We start from the raw sequence: 18,065 nt of genomic DNA, 5'->3' as shown, positions 1-18,065 counted from the left end.
ACCATAAAGCTAGGATGGACAGATATAAAACCAGCTACATTTTTCCCTTGTGTGCCAATGACTACAGAAAAAAATCACAGAGTGTAACTATGGTAAGTAACAGAATACAGAATAAAAATACAAATTACATTATTTTAGGAAGAATACTTAGCTGTGCTTGTTTGCTGCAACTTGACCAACTGAATGTTCTCTCTCAAAAGTTGCCTAAACAGTGAGAACACACAGGTGGGTTTCTAAAAGTCCTAAACATGATCCACTACACAATTTAACCTATTCATTTGGGTCTTCTTTAAGAAACATGTTAGTCATAACATCAAACTGCGGCACTGAATTTGGGTCTCCTGTGAGTTCAGAGTATAATTGACTTTTACAAGCTTGTTCCCATGATGACATACAAACAATTATTTGTATCACAGCAAAATTAAGCATAACCCTTTACCAAAATGAATTATTTTAAGCTCCCTGTGTATTTATGGTTGAGATCAGATGTAATGTACAAAATGGGAAGAGCAAAAAATATTGTGGCCAAGAGCAGCATTCCCAGCAAGAAGGCATAAAAGGAGGAAAAGATGGGCCGACTCAATTTAAATAAAAGTCTTTGGTTAATTACTTGTCCTAACAGTAGCCAAATCACTTGATTTCTTTTTTTCCTGTGTGTGTTTTTTTTTTTCTTCAGTTGGACTGCATGCAGTTCCAACCTGGTTACTTAAAAACTTGAACAGAACAGTTATAAATGTACCATATAATAGGATAACAGCTAATGCACATAATCCACAAGTAACAAAATAGGCAGAGTAAAGGAGATCTCTCTGTTCTGCCTGTATGAAACCCCAGGGATGCATTGCATCGCTTGCTTACCAAAGTGTCCCGATGCTTTCTACAAAGAAATGCCAGTGAAATCTTTCTTAGAAAAGATCTTTGGTTCTTAAAAGATTGTACTACTTCAGTGGTAAACACACAATGAAATGAAAACACTAATTTGCATCAGCTTTAAACATCTAAGTTCTAGGGCTACAAAGCTTATGTCTGATAAAGTACTCCTTCTCCTTAGCAATAATTGTAATGAAAATGCAAAGATCTGGCAAGTTACTTGCTTCTGAATTACTTCTCTATTGCCATGGAGAATTTGGAATATCCACCACTGCACGGAAACAAAATGAGAAAAAGGAGATAGGATAGTACTGTTATTGTTAAGATTTCTTTCTTTCTTTTTTAAGCCTTGATGAGATAGTACTAAAAGTGATAGAAATGAATCAGAAGTAAATCAAGCCCTGCTGTCTGCAGAACAGCGGCATAAAATGCTAAATAAAAACAATACTACAAAACTTCTACTGAAAAAAACACAACTGAGTTTAGGACAAAGTACATGCAAAGTACCCTAGGCGTTCACTCTATAATAGAGATAAAACTGATATAAAACAACAACAGCAACAACAATAAGATCTTTTTTTGGAGGGTCTATCATCTAACCATTTTTTTTCTGTTCATTTTGAGTTGCATCTTAAATTTACACATAGAAATAGAGTTAATTCAAGTTGTGCAAATACTTTATCTAAGAATCAGTACATGAACTAATGTGCTAATGCAAAAGGACTATCATCAAACAATGAAAAATTGTTACATGAATGGTACATTAAGTCTCCACAACATTTTCCAAGGGAAGATCCACTTACTAGTTTCTGACCCACCCTCAGCCTGTCTCTGTGTGCTGCCATGTTCAGAGTTGGGCCCTATAACTGTAAAGATTGGACACAAGTCCCTGTGTCCTCAACCACTACAATTTTGGCTGACAGGTACCTAACTAATCACTTCTGAAAATTGAATTTAGGTGCTTTTGAAAACTTTACCCTTATAAAGAACTTAATCATAGCTTAAAAACTTATTTAATGATGATATTAATAGAATAAAGCTGCCATCATGAAAAACATTACAATGTAGATTGGAACCTACTGCCCAAATGAAACTGTATCATCAAAAAGGAGATAAGTTGGTCATTATTCCACTGAGCTGAAGACATTTTAAAAATCTAGTGGAGCCAGATAAAATCTATTAGCCTTGTAATGCAAACATCTCAATAGAAGCGTGCCAGGGACAAGGATCAATATTGTAAATTTTTCTAAAAGTATTTTCATATAGATTAACAGTCCTAGCTATAAGATCCATAAAGGCATTCAGGTGAAAATGCCTGATTTTCTAGGCATTTACAGTTGTGCAAAATCCAACAAATGCAATTAGTGAAGCTGTCTGTTTAATATCAGTCACTTCTTGTATAAATCACTACTTAGATCCAAACATGGTGACTTGCCTAGGTAACAGCATATCAACGACAGCCATGTATTTGTGTGTTTCTACACATTTTTGTAAATTGAATCCTTAATGGCTGGATTATGAAACAGTGGCAAAACGGTGACTAAATCAAGCCACAAGAAGCATCTTCCACTAGTTAAACTACAACATGGACATCAACTGCAGAGGCAATCACAGAGCTCATACAAGCAACAGGGTCAGAACTATCCTTTCCAAAGAGGGAGGAGGAGGCACTTGTGAGGGTCCTCTCCCTTCCAACCTTACTTAGTGGAAGTTGGCCAGGCATACAGAGGAGCATAAAAACACCTTTTCCGTAAACATGGGCCAAACTACAGTATTTCCTTCCTCGGTCATTAAGTCTTGGAAGACATTGTGTCTGTTCCTGGTACAGTGCCTCTTGACGTTGCTATTGTCCCATACACTTCTAACTACAGCCCAGTACTGGGTTGGGCTTTAGAGGCACAGTACAGTACTAAGAATTTTCAGTGTTAAAGCTCTCAGTTTTTTCAATTTTCCTTCAACGTTATAATAAATATAGCTGTTTGTTCAATATAATTAATTAAGAGGGGGGAAAAACCTTTTTAAGCTTGTAAACTGTGCTCAGTTGATCTGGAAGCTATTGACAGACAATTAACATGGAAGCCGACAATACTATTTCTATAAAAGTAACTTCTCAGAGTGCACAACCACACTTCGTCATTTAAAAACTCATAAATTAAAACCAAATCACTACAGTTGAAACCACAGCACTACAACTTTCACACCAACATATGTAAACAAACATCTGTTAAACAGCTTCAGGATTGCCACAGCATTACACAAAATTTCTTATTTTAATTGTTGTAAAGGTGAAGTCTTAGCCTGCACATTGCTGGAAAAAAATCACCACACGTTACAAAGAGATAACGGAACCACCAGTTAAATTATGCTGGGGCAAGTTCCCTTCCCTACAGGCTCCTCCATGTCCAACTAAGCAGTTAGCATGTTTACTGGGACATTTCACAGGACCTGAGGATAGGGAGAGACCCCCTGCATGTTACAACAGCCCTAGCTTTCTGCACCCCCATTCCCCAGGGATCTGTACTTAGCATAGCCAGCTAATGTTAGATCTACTGGCAACGCACCACTCTTCCTCTGACTTGCCCTGAAATGCTTCCAAGCCCAAGATGCAGTACATTCTCAAGACATATCTCCTGCATCCATAAATAGAGCAAACCTGCAACATCAGGGCACTTCCATATCCTTCAGAGGCTTTGTGACATAAAATCCAGAGCCATGAGGAAGCATACTCTGGTACTAGAAAGCTTCTCTAAGGCCAGGTACAGCACTTTTACTGGTGTAAGTGCTCCAAAACTGGTCTATACCCATAACCCATAACAGAACAGAAGTTTGGCGCACACAGACTGATTTTAAAATGGCAGAATCCTATCTAAAATTTGCCCCCTCCCCCCCAATCAAAGGGCCTATGCCCCTTACTGAAAACTGCGTAACAGATCTGTACCGCCTTGGGCTTTCTGAATGTCTGCAACTAGCTTTTATCTATACCAACCATGCAGTTGATCCAATAAAAGATATCACTCACAAAAATCCTCATCTTTTACATTAAAAAAATCAAGTAACTTTGTAAATCACAACAGAAAGTCTGCTGCTCCCCAATTATCACCTCAAGTAAAAGATCTCATGCTAATTTAAGATGACAATAATAATTTTAAAAAAATTGTTTTGATGCATCAAAGCTCTTTAAACAATAAATCTTGTAACAGAAGATCCCTGATTTGGTGTGGCATACTCCAGTTTCAGCATTTTCATAGATTTCATAGACATTAGGGCTGGAAGGGACCTCGGAAGATCATCGAGTCCAGCCCCCTGCCCCAAAGGCAGGAAGTCAGCTAGGGTCAAAGGATCCCAGCAAGATAAATGTCCAAACGTTTCTTAAAAGATTCCAGAGTAGGTGCTTGCACCACCTCTGGAGGAAGTCTATCCCAGGCCTTAGGGGCTTGGACAGTAAAGAAGTTTTTCCTTAGGTCCAGCCTAAAACAGTCTTGGTCCTCCAAATAAGGGGCGTAGTTTATGACCATTGGACCTTGTTATCCCTTGGGGCACTCTGGTGAACAGGTGTTCCCCAAAACCTGATGCACACCCAGTGTGTACTTATAGGCTGCCATTTTGATTACAACTGTAATTTTGATGACAACCTATGGAGTAGATTTTTGACCCAGCTAACTTAAGGTATTAATCATTTTTTTATTCACTCTAAGCTTACAGAAGTAGAACATGCTTGACCTCGTAAAGATTATACTGGACAGTCAACAATAACTTGTCATGGCATTAGGTAGATTGACTTAAGGTTAAATTTCATATTTTAACAGATGATCGGAATGAAGGGATTTCTATGTTCATGTTCTGCATGCCCTGCACCTCATTACTTTCCATTAAGGATTAAGAAATGTCCAGACAGCAAACAGGCATTCTACACAGGATGGATAATACTTTACCAGAATGCTGTTTTCACCTCTAGTGCTTGCAATAAAAGAAATAGCAACTGTTATCAAACTGTTACATAGATGTCATTCTATCTGCACCCCTGGGGGGAGAGGCAGCTTTTCTCACTCCAGAAAACCAAATGACTTGGGACATGTATTATTATACTCAAATCCTGACACCTATCACATGGAATTTAATGCTTTTGGTTATATATAGAATATTGTACAATATTCAGCTGGTTTCCATTGTACACAACAACAATTCCAAATGTCTTATGTTTGCATCTTTTTATAACCATTTTACATGCTCAGTAGGAGCAACAGAAAAAAGGACTTAGTTAATCATTAAGCTTTTCTTCTAAAATAAAGCCATGCTGACTGTCTCAATTAATCAATGTCTTTTGGAGACACAAAGGAAATCTAATGCAGAGTTTCCTTTAATTCAAAATCTTTTATCCAAATGTCAGACATATAGCATTATGAAGAGAGAGGCAGATGGCTAGGTATTTGTTACAATAACATGAAAAAATTGTATTTCTGTTTAGTAGTCCTGGAATACTTGCAGCTAATGGAAAACAATTGATCCTTACCCCCTGCTTACTGATGTCATTTTAATAGGTGCAAAGAAGAATTAAAGTTTCTTGGCTAATAACTCAGCTTCTTTTAAAGAGAATGCTGATATGTAAATTCAGTTAAATAATTTTTTTTAACACTGAGAAATTAACTATATGGTATTTTTCATATATTTCTGTGTTTTCTACCAAATAAAAGTACCAAACAATGAAAATAAAGTGAAGAACTTCTTAACCTGTTAATATCTGTAACATTTGAGTTATGATTTTCAAAATTACTAAACACTGGCTGAAATTTGTTCCTACTGAAGTCAAAATTAAGAGTTACATTTAGCTGAATAGTTGCAGAGCAGAGAAAAACACAGACCATGAAGCTAGGAAGGCCAGACATAATGATAGCTACATTTCTCCCTTGTGTGTCAATGGCTGCAAAAATAATCACAGAGCATAACTATACCAACCAAATGGTTCATTAGGTTCAGCTTAACTTTTGACTTCAATTTTTGATGCATCATTGATGCCCAGGCAAACAAATACTAACAAAAGCACAACCTTCTTTTGTGCAAAGTTACAATTTGCATCCAAATCTCATTGGGCATTTCCCCATGAGTGCACGTGTGCATTTCCCTAGGGACAAATAGCAGCAGCCCATAATTATGCCACTGCTACTTGTCCCCAGGAAACACCCTTGCAAACATGCTCTGGGGCCCAGCAAATTACCGCACGTGGGGTATGGGAAGCTGGGGCCAGCACCTGTAGTGGCAGCGATCTGGGTGCATGGACCCTGACCAACAGCCAGAGTGTGGTGGTGAACACTACAGCCATGTGTGCCACCCCACTTTTTTTTTGGCACATTTTTTTAGTTACCAAGATTTCTTGGTATCTAATTTGGCTCTGCACTGCAAATATGCATTACAGAGAACTTTTTCAGATGTGCTACGTATTTTGTGTCACCTCAAAAGCATTTGAGGTGCTGCAAAGTGCACCTGCCCACTTGTCTTGATGCGCTCACTGAGTCTGAATTTACAGTGTTATTGGAAAATTATCTCAAATATGAGAGCTGGTCAGTAAGGAAAATGTCAGTACAAAGTGAAAGAAAACAGAGGTATATGCCCTTCATTGTGCTACAAATGCCCAAATGTGTAACCACAACAAAAGTTAGTATAAATTTGTGCCACTGTTTTGCTGCAGATGTCTGTTTGTTTTAAGGCAGAAGAGCACGGGCAGCCCAGAGCTGCCCACACCCCCAGCTGCCCTAGGCAGGTTCCCAGTCCTGTGAGCCCCCCAAAATCCCCTACAGATGTATGTAAGGTATATCTGCAAGATGAACCTCAGTTCCCTAAAGGAGAATCCCTGGGGTGCTCAGAATCAGACAACTGAAGCTCTGGGAGCACTTGCCCAGGTTTCCCCATTTGCAGAGGCAAGCCACAAACTGGAATCCCTGGGCATGCCTCTGCAAGCAGGAAACCCTAGGTTTCCTCACTTAACAGAGGCATGTCTGGCCATTCTGATTCACAGGATCTGACTCTGTTCTTATACTAGAATGCGTTAACTCTCAATGTTGGCTCTAGCAGGGACTTTGTAAAATATTTCACATCCTTTATAAGTGACAGGTTATTTTAAAACAAACTCGGTATTGGGAAATAAGTACGTTTTGCATTAGGGAAGTGGGGGCAAATGTGCATGCAAAAAAACTACTGCACTAGTAAAAGCTCTTGCAGGTAGAATTTGGGGCATTTTCTCTTTGAGCTGTTCCCTGGATAAAAGATTTACAGCTGCATTTCTATTTAAAAAGAAAACAGCAAATTTCAAGATCTCTGTTGACTTGATGATAGGAAATTGAGAAGACAATTCAAAATGAAATTTGTTTGTCCTAGCAGGAAGTCAGAAGACTTGTTTTTCCCTTATGTCCATTAGTAATCCTGTGGCTTTCCAGCTGTGATCAGTGGGAAACAGTGCTACCACCGTTTACAAAACAGAAATCTTTCTTAATGTGTTTTAATAAAGAACAAAAGGCATAATTTCCAGTCACCCTCTTCCAAGTCTATATTGATGGATAAAATTGCTTATGGATATAATGAAACTCCAGTGGCAACAATTTATTTCTGCAATCAATTTAATGCTCACATATGGCACATTTTGATAATGGTGATTTTTTTAACCATTACTTCAATTTTAAAAAGAACTAAAACATGCTTACATAAACAATGCATGTCATGCTCCTTCCCTGACATCTCTGTTCTCCAGTATTTCTGCAGCCTTCCAAACCAAAAAAAAGGAAAAGCCTGCAATCATGAATATGCTATCCTCGGTAGGGAAACATATTTATATATATATTTACTGCACAAAAGCAACAAATGAGTAATATATCTGAGCACTGAGTAAATGAAAAACACCCGCCCTGTTCTTCAATACTAATTAGCAAGTTACTATTTTCACCATCACTATGCTAAGACCACACTGTCCATAAATGGAACAAGAAAATAACTGCAACCAAATAAAATTTGTGAATGATCCTGCCAGGAAAGAAAGAATAACTCCTATCAAACTATCTGCAAGTAATACAAAAATCAAGGGTCTGACTACATCCTCCCACAGCCAAACCCATAGGAAGAAACTTGGAATGAGGAAGAAGATTCTACGAAGGTTCCTGTATAGCACTTCATCCAGATTGCTAGCCCAAGGGGATTTAACAACCAGATTCTACAAATCCCTAACATCTGTGGAGTTTTCAAGAGATCCACCAGAAACACATTCCTCCACCATGAGAAAGCTATATGAAGGAGAAAATACATCACTTCAAAGAGATATTAGGGCCATGGACAAACTATCTGAGTGTCACAGTTTGTGATGGTATGACTGTCAGCTTGAAATTAAATGGCTGTTGAAAAAAAGACTTATGGAGGACTCTTAAAAGCCTGAAACTGAAAATGTATCTGTTTTTCCTGTTTAAATCCAGAGAGCACAGAACAAAATGTTGGGCAGGTACAGAGAGGTTTGTCTAATTCAATGCTGAATAAACAGGCCATAAGCAAAGGTGTCTTTAACAGAGGAAGGATATTATTATGCTGAATATTACCAAAGAAATAATTACTTCTAAAAATAAAGGGGGCTAGGGACAGAAGTTACATATAAACAGGTTTAAATCATCAGAAACTGGTTTAAACCTATAACAGAACAGAAGCTCAGTGCACATAAACCAGTTGCAAAATTGCTGAAACTGGTTTCAGATAAACCTGGTTGAATGTAGTATCAAACTTAACTGATTTGGGTCAATCTGGTATATGAAACTTCTGCCCCAGACCCCTTCCTGATTCAAGTTAAATCACAGTACCCCAGCATGCTTTCCAGCCCTGGGCTGGGCAGTGTTGTCTGCTCCAGCAGAAAAGGGCAGGGGGAGGGGGGGGGAAATAAGAGAGGGAGGCAGGGACTGTTCCCCCCTCCCCACTAGAAACCCCAGTTATGGCCTGTGGCTAGGGAGGGGGTTTAAACCCACTTTCCCCACTTCCCCCACCCCCAGTAAAGAACTGCCCTGCTGCTAAACTTACTGAAACTTACTGCTGGCTGTGACTGTGGACTACAAATCCCAGAGGCACCTGGAAGCAGGAAGAGGAAGTGTTGAGCAACCCTAGAGAGTCCTGTTACTGTGATCCTGGACTGCAAAGCCCAGAGACCTCAGGGGCAGCAGGAAGAGGAAGCAAATACACAGACCATGCTGGCTGTGTCCCAAAGAGCTGTGGTATAATGCCCCCTGCTTCTGGCCGGAGCCACTGTGGCAGCATTACTTTAATCAAAAGTAAATGTGTGTCTGGTTGCTTTTCAGTTTAATCTCTTCAGTTTAGACTAACCTGCAAAGACTGAATTCATTCAGCCTCAGACTTTTTGACTGTCTGTACTCACCCCAGGTATAAATCAAGAGATGGGTATGGATGTAAGGTAATACAAATGAAATAAACAGTGTGGAAAAATAGCAAAGGTTGTATACAATGCCCCCCCCCCCAAAAAAACCCAACAAAACCCCAAAACTGATGGAAATTAAAAGACAGATGAAAAGATACTAAAATAACTATCCAGAAGGGAATCAGAGGATAGCTTTTATTAAAAATAAATTAACTAAGAAAATACACCTGTTCCCATCTCAAAACTCTTTGAGTCCAAATATGAAAACTCTGTAGTATGAAACTACTCAAACTTCACTTGCGTATTGATGCCCAGATTTGTAGTACATTTTTCTAGGTAGGGTTTCTGTTACTGAGAGCAGGGCTAGGCAGTGGAGTTTGAAAGCTGCAGGGCCCCAGATAACAAACAGGCTGAGCTGCACTTAGCTCATGAGGAGGAACAGCCAGGAATTATATAAGCCTTTTACCTGAGCCAGAACCAGAGGAAGGAGCTTGCTACTGGGAGCAGCAAGCAGAACTGTGGGGGACCTGGAGACTGACCCTGGATCTGCTAGCTAAAGAGCTCCCTAGGCTGAGTGGAGATGCAGTATGGGAGATTGGGAACTGTATGTCGAGGAAGGCCCAAGCTGGAAAAAGCCAGCAGAACTCAGTAGAAGCCTGAGGAGAGCTTAGAGAAAAGCAACCCAGCCGCACTTCATTGTGTTTGTGTTTTCCTTTATGTTGTTGCTGAGGCTATGGTGCATGGGAGTAGCTGAAAGAGGAGGGAAGGAGGCCATGGAAGTTGTCCCAAAGACAAGCTTAGATTATTGAGTTGGCAGACTGCCAGACACCTGGTGAACTGAGACCAGGCTGTCTGAACCTCAGACAGTGCAGGGCAAGGCACACAGGACCACCATTCTGGTTCTCTGGAGGAAACCTCCCAGAGTTATAATAACTAAGGCATGGGAGGAGAATATCAAGTAGTACTCAAAGTAAGACTATAGTGGAAGGGGCAGGATAAAAGTGGCCACAAGGAGGCGCCACCACCGCTAGCGGCAGATCCCATCACAAAAACCTCAGCCCTAAAAGTGGATCCACATGAGTAGGCCCTTGCACCTGTGAATGAATGAGGCTTCACACCATCACAAGGATCCACCAAGGCAGATCTAATTGCCAGATTGGAATCTATCATTTCCTATATATTTGTCCGGAACTTCTCTCACTTCAAGAACTACCCAAGATACAAATAAAAAACAATAGCAATAATAAAAATAAATAAGAACAATGGTTTAAAAGAACAAATGCATTTTAGTTGTGGGTGCACGACTTCCAACCCCCCCCCCCCCCAAAAATGTAAAAATAAAGGTTTTCTTTATCTATGAGTTTCAGTTACAAGGTAGATTAACCCAAACTGAATTAAAACTATTTTGTTTTCATGTTGCATACAAAGGTATTTCTCAAACTTTCATAACAGTGAATCATTTTAAGATATTGTAAAATTATCTCGGATCAATTGAGAATGTTAAGAACTATCACCCGATCAAACTATTGTTTGTATGGGTATTGTATGGCTTCTTCATATTAAAAATCATGAAGACTCAAAAAGAAAAGAGAATGATTATAAATACATTTTCTATACCATATCACACATTAGAGATGGATTTATGATGGTAATAGCTCTCTCTGGGGAAAAGCATAATCCACTTGGGACCACAACAGAATCTCAGCACAATCACCCTCTTCTGGCTGCAGTGAAAGACAGATCACTGCCTTTTTGGGATTTGTTGCTGAAGTATTAGACCCATTACATATTTCTGAAATAGAAACTATGGATAAAATACATATGTATTAGATGCTCAGAAGAAATATTTCACTGCATCTTATACTGTATTGGAAACATGAAGCAACTTTTCCATAAAAATGTATATGAGTAAATTTACATTTTAGATAAAGTTTTAAAATTGTTTATTTTTGGCAAAATGTATAGGTATATCAGATACCAGCCCTATATTTATCACAAATAAATTATTTTCTCTATATTTGTATTTGGACTTATTTGTTGAATATTATACAAAACCCCCCAAACTTTCCAAAGCAAACTCAGGAACCAAATGGTACATTCTACAGCAAACAAGCTTCTGCATGTGAAGCATTTCTACACATACAACCAAAATAATGCAGGCACACCTCTCTGTTCTCTTCCTAGCCAATGAGCCCTAAAATATCTTGAAAGCTGTAGGTTGCATGTGTAGAGGGAGTTAAGTTAGCAACAATGCAGACCCAACTCAGGAGATTCTCCAGTATGCATGCACATGCACACAAAATCATGCCCCCAAACACACCCACGCGCACGTGCATGGACATGTACACACACATGTGATAGATCATCGCCAGACTGAGTCTTCACACCTCAGGTTATATAGTAATCCAGAGCAGCGCTGAAGAGGGAGAGGATAACAGCAGACTGGGCTGCATTAGTAGGAGTGGTGCCAGCAGATCAAGGGAAATAATTATTCCACTCTACTATGCACTGGTGAGGCCACATCTGGAGTAATGTGTTCAGTTTTGGGGCCCCCACTATACAAAGGATGTGGACAAATTGGAAAGGATCCAGCGGAGGGCAACAAAAATGGTTCAGAGGCTGGAGCACATGACTTTTGAGAAGAGGCTGAGGGAACTGGATTTGTTTAGTCTGGAAAAGAGAAGACTGAGGGGATTTAAGAGCAACCTGCAACTACCTGAAGGTTGGTTCCAAAGAGGATGGAATTAAACTGTTCTCAGTGATGACAGAACAAGGAGGAACTGTCTCAAGTTACAGCAAGGGAGGTACAGGTTGAATAGTAAGAAAAACATTCTCACTAGGAGGATGGTGAAGCACTGAAACAGGTTACCTAGAGGTGGTAGAATCTCCATCGTTGGAGGTTTTTAAGGCCCAGCTTGATGAAGCCGTGGCTGATCAAGTTGAGGCTGGTCCTGCTTTGAGCAGGGTGTTGGACTACATGACCTCCTGAGATCCCCACAACCCTAATTTTCTATGACCAGGGCCTAGCCACCTCATCTGTATGCTTCATAAATCCTCCAAGCCAAAGTCTCCACAAAGAGAATTAGCAGATCAGTTTCATTGTTTCACCTAAGTACTTACATTCAGGGCTTCAGGGCTATGGGTATCAACTCTAATTGTAGCAAAGGATTCCATCTGTCAGAAAAGTTTTTTTTTTCATATGTAGGAAGGACGTAACAAATGGGCTTTGCTCGAATTTGACTGCAGGCATACAAGATTTCTTATAATGTCTTTTTTACCCTACAATTAAAAACAATATTGCCATAAAGCACTCTCTCCTACCCCTTCTCTCTCTCTCTCTCTGTCACACACACGCGCGCGCACACACACACACACACACACACACGCGCACACAGCTGAGCAGAAAGAAAAAAAAACAATAACAGACACCTTTATCAGTTGCAGCCATCTGTGTTCCTTTGGTTTGATCCAAGTATTTTGGCAGGCATGTTTGTAGTTTTCTCCTACCCCATTATGATCTTACCCTGCAAAGAAAATGTTCATTCCTACTTCCTCCTTTCTCCATGAGTTCAAGGGTCAAGTAGTGTTCTAAATCTGTCAATGGCTGAACTTAAAATAACAAGGCATCATTGCTTAGGCTTAATTAGCTGTGATCTCTACATGATCTTTTAAACTTATTTTGAATAATTACAATCATCTGATAACATTACACCTGGCAACATACACAAGATGATAAATAACATAGGATTTTCAAACTAAGATATATGAAGCACTTGGTATTAAAGTGTATAATAAAGATATGACTATATGAATAGAAAGCATAAGATTTAACTCATCTTTCAAGTTAAAATCCTTTTGTAAAAAAAGTCCACTGCTCCTCTAATATAGAAAATGGAAAAGCAGGCTAGGATACTCAGTTTTTGAATTAGTAATCATATTTATAAATTAATCCCTGTGTAATGTAAAGGTCTTTGACATGACTGTAGGGGAAAACACTTTTTTTTTTTTAACCATTTATCCACCAAATCCCAAGAGCCCCAAATACCTAGGAAAGTCAGCGACAAAACTCCCATTGATGCCCAAGAGCAGAATCAGGCTCAAAAAAAAAAAAAAAATCAGTGAGTTACAAACATATACAAACAAAAATACAGATTCTTAAAGAATAAAGAGGTAATAAATCAGAGAGCTCAATTGCTCTTTTGTATTTGATGGATTAAGAAGATCTTCAACACAGAAACTGAAAAAGAGGAGGGGGAAATAAGAGAAGGAAAAAGGTAACATGGTGTAGGAAACCTCCTTAGAAAATATCAATCTTTTCACTAAACATTATATATTAAAGGTCAGACATCTTATTACATCACCTAAAATATTTAAAAAATTTGCCAAAAATAGCCCAAAAAGAAGTTGGCATTTAAAATCTTATTCTATAGTGTTTTCTTTTTGTAGTTCCAAAGTACAGCCTGTTTTCCCCATCTGCTGCGGGCATGCAAAACTGCGCTGTCCAAAACTGTGCACGCTCTCTCTCTCTAGGTGTAATTGTGCATATCGTTTATAAACATATTTGCATATCTAGAGAGAAAGAGTGAACTAAGTTGTGTACATACACACCCATTTCAATATTACTGTATACAGATCATATTTACACATATGCATATACACACACACTTTGTGATATTAATTCAATAATTTTCCCTCTCCACCTCCTATACACAAAAGCTGCTTTTTGATCATTATTACAAATCAATTATGATAGTAAACTATCCCAGTTAAAAATGCTCTCATTAAATATTACAGTACTTCTTTTCTGACACCATTTTAGAGCACAGAACTCTATTTAAAGAAAATCATCCCTTATACGCTGACATAACTGAAAATTAGAAGTATTTTTAGGGGAAAACAGAGCAGTGGATTTTAAAGTTGAGAGATGTAACTGCTATTGAACAAAACTAAAAGCGGCATGATGGCAACAAACCCTCCAGGACAAGGTTTTAAAAGTAAAAATGGGGTTACAATCTTGGCAAAACTAGACAAGACGACAAAATTACTTATGCAAAACTTGTTTACCACAAATCACCCTTGAGCCAGCATTGCACTTGCAAGATCTTCTCTTAGTAAGGATTTCCAGAATCATGCTGAGCAACAGCACATAAAAGCACAGCAAAAGACTACATTAGAGCAGCACATGTACATTCTTCAGGATGCTTCATAACCCAAGACTCTGCTTTTATAAATCTTATTCTTCCTGTCTTACCTCAGTTTGAGTTGTAGTAAGGGATGTTATTTTTTCAGAGCAGAGCAAAGGAGACCTATACTTTGGTCAGCTGCCTTCTCCAAAACTGCTTACGTGGTCTATCAAGGAACAGAAGACATTCTTAAAAAACCTGAGTTTTATATTTGTATTTAAAAATTAAGAAGGCCTGCCCCACTATGGATTTTAAAAAATCCCAGTATTTCTAGAACAACTCTGTCCTGAAATAAATATAATGTTCACTGGGTAAATACATGAAAAAAGTTATTGAGTAAAATCATTAAACAAAACAAAACAAAAAAAGCTAAACTATTGAAGCAGGTCATCTAATTTATTTATTGTTTGCACAAGTTAGGTGTATTCTGCATGTTGTTCAACAAGAAAAAAATATAGATATCATATTAAAGTGGAAAAATTACTAAAATGTGCAAAACTCTAGAAATCTTAGTTCAGAAATGATAGCTTTTATTAGACCAACTAAGAAATCACAAAAAAAATATATCCACCTTTGCAAGCTTTCAGGCACACATGCCATTCTTCAGGCTGAGGACAAAGCCAGCATGGTAAAAATTCTCTTGGGTAGAAAATAAACTTCATTTTGCAAAGGGAACGTTGAGGCTGGAAGTCTGTTCCCTTGGGGTCTATGAGAGTCCTGCATTTCTTTTTGTTTCGGACCAACACGCATGGGTGACTGGTAGGGGGGCAGCCAGTCAGGACTGCAACAAGTCTCGCTGCCTGGGGGGGGTGTCCCCCGCAGCTGATCTTGCTGTCTGGGGAGAGTTCCCCTGCGGCCAGTCGCTGTGGCCAATCGCTGGAGCCGCTTCCAGGAGTAGCTGTGGCTGCTTCTGGAAGCGGCTGCAGTGATTGGCCAGCACTTGCAGGGTGGGCACTGGCGCTCCCACCTACCCCCCGTCCATCGCCTAAGCAGGGAGCGCAACCGATTAGGGGGTGCACCAGCACTCCTCCATGCGCCCCCTACGGCTCAAAGTTCCCCTCTTCAAAATGAAGATTATCTTCTACCTAGGAGGATTTTTACCATCTTGGATTTGTCCTCAGCCTGAAGAAGGGCATGTATGCCCGAACGCTTGGAAAGAAAGATAATTTGTTTGTGATTCTTTTATTTGGTCTAATAAAAGGTATCATCTCTGAACCAAGAATTCTAGAGTTTGGCATTTCTTTTTGTCTCAGACCAACACGACTACCAAATACAACCCTGAAAATTAATAAAACATTTTCTTTCCCCCAAATAAGACATGCACCTTTTTTTTTCAAAGGCAGAATGAAAACAAAAAGATTTTCCAGAGTTATGACGGCCTAGAGAAGAGACAGTCTAATCATCAGGTCACTCATCCTCCTTTTCCTTTCCAAGTAAAAGCTACAGTTTAACCTTTCCACAGCTGAACTGTCAGTAGCTCTTCCCTGCTTAGTCAAAAGTTGAAACTGTAGCTGCTGCTGGAAACTGAACTCTGGTCAGATCTAGGATTGCTGTTGCCAGGATGCTGATTTTAAACTTTGAGTGAAGCAGGAATCAAAATGGAGTTCAACCACACCACTGTATCACTCCTCCTCCCCCAAGATATGCCTATGCTGGACTCCACTCCTCCTTCCATGCAACTGCTAGAAAGAAAAGAAATAACAGGTATTTTACAGCATCTCCATGCTTATATTCTGGGTAGAAAACCAGCTTCCCCACCTAAGACATGCACCCCAATTTTGGAAGGCTATTTTTGGCGGAAAATGTGATATGCAAGTAAATATGGTACTTTTCTTCTGGAAGTAAAACTCTCAGCTTTTAAACACTACTATGCCAACAACACCAGAATAACTAAGTTAGCAATAACCAAAGATAGATAAAATATTTTGTGTATGTTTGCCTAAAATTTTAACTCTATGGTCTTGTGTTAATTTTTACACTAATATCACATTAGTTGAAAAGGTTTAGAAATAGAAACAATTATATGACTATCCCTCAGAATTAAGGAAAAATGTTATAAGGGACTTTTTAATATATAAAATGCATCTTTCACAAGGGACAAGTACCATCGCGGTTTCATTTTTTTCTGCATACTGATTTTGCAGTCAAATATCAATATCAAATGAATGTGCAATCCATGGACATTATCTAAGCAACATTAAAAAACAGCTTGAAACAGTTCCACATATTCATATTTGATTACTCATAAAAGATTGTATATGTGATCATATTCCTCACTAACAGAACGTGTTTACATGTATGCATGTATGTATCTATTTATGTATAGCCTACTGTATAACACACACACGAAACACACTGACATTTTTAAAAGAGCTGTGTTAAACACACGTGTTTGTCAAACCCAGGGATATCCAATTTCCAGGCAGCCAAGGGCACATGCCTCAGTCCTGGGGACTGCATGAGCTGCAGGCCACAGCCCCTAGGGCCATTTATGTCATAGGCAACCCCTGCACCACCCATGCAGCCCAGATGCCCCCTCGCACTATGCATACTGCATAGACAGCCCAGGTTCCCCCCCAACCACGACCACCCTGGCCCGCCTCATGCACAGAACCCTCTTCCCCTTCCAGCTACAAGTACCACTTGTACACACAACTGGGCAGGGTGTATAAATTGGAGAAGGGAGGCGAAGCCCAAGGAAATCAGCAGCTGTGAAAAAAGCAATAGTGGGGGGAGTGAGTGGTAACCAAGTCAGAGACCATGGGCCCCTTTGGGGGTTACATGTAGCCCATTGGCCACCAGTTGGACAACCCTCATATAACCCACGTAGTAGTATATTGCAACTCTGCTTCTATTGACATTAATGATAATCTATTTAACAGGATTAAAATTAGCCCAATGATAAAATATTTTCTAAAATCCAATCAGTAACTCCTAAAGTGTATGAAATTCTCAATTAAAAGAAAAAAGTGACACAGGCTATTATGAATAATACTATTAAAAAAAACCTGTCCAATGAGAAAACATTCTAACAAATAACGTGTGAATATTTTTCAAGTTAAAAAAGTGTGTTCAGAATAATGTTTGTCAAAACTAGGGCTATGCAACTTCCAGCAGCCATGTTCAAACCCCCAACATATCAGAATCTGTACCTCTGTTCCCTCAATTCTATTCACACTCACTACACCTCAAAGCAAAAGGAAATTTAATTATGAGCACTGTAATGAACTAGCAATATTTGTCTGTTTAATATTAAACTGAGATGGAACCCTTATTCATACCATTACCAAGAATACGATAGCGGCAGAGGTAAAAGGTTAAAATCCAGCCTACAAGAGGAGAGAAAGAGGTATTTTTAATAAGCGTAGTTCAACAGGTAAGATGGGCCTAACTGATAACCTTAAGTGTTTGAACATACATTTATCATTCCTGTATCTATGTGATCTTGTATTATAAGAACAGCTTGAGTTCACATTATTTGGGAGACATACCAGTCTAACACTTGCTTCTCAGCATGTCCCATACTGAGTATAATTCAACAAATAATTAATCTGCTATGAAACATTGTAAGCATATCCAATTAATGTACACTGCAGGCATAATTAAAGCTTTTCTTGTTC

The 18,065-nt window shown here is 39.1% G+C and overlaps 1 protein-coding gene and 1 pseudogene across 1 annotated transcript in view; one reads left to right on the top strand and one right to left on the bottom strand.

The window, feature by feature from the left end:
- The window catches only part of FAT4 (FAT atypical cadherin 4), a 234,083-nt gene that overhangs the window by 202,274 nt on the left and 13,744 nt on the right, over positions 1–18,065 (bottom strand). The window lies entirely within an intron of this gene.
- On the top strand, positions 14,223–14,530 carry LOC109284790 (SOSS complex subunit C-like; annotated as a pseudogene).

The sequence above is a fragment of the Alligator mississippiensis genome, chromosome 2 (genome assembly GCF_030867095.1).
Source record: "Alligator mississippiensis isolate rAllMis1 chromosome 2, rAllMis1, whole genome shotgun sequence".
Classification (NCBI taxonomy): Eukaryota; Metazoa; Chordata; order Crocodylia; family Alligatoridae; genus Alligator; species Alligator mississippiensis.
The sequence above is the reverse complement of the archived record's forward strand: the minus strand, read 5'-3'. Positions and strand labels throughout refer to the sequence as shown.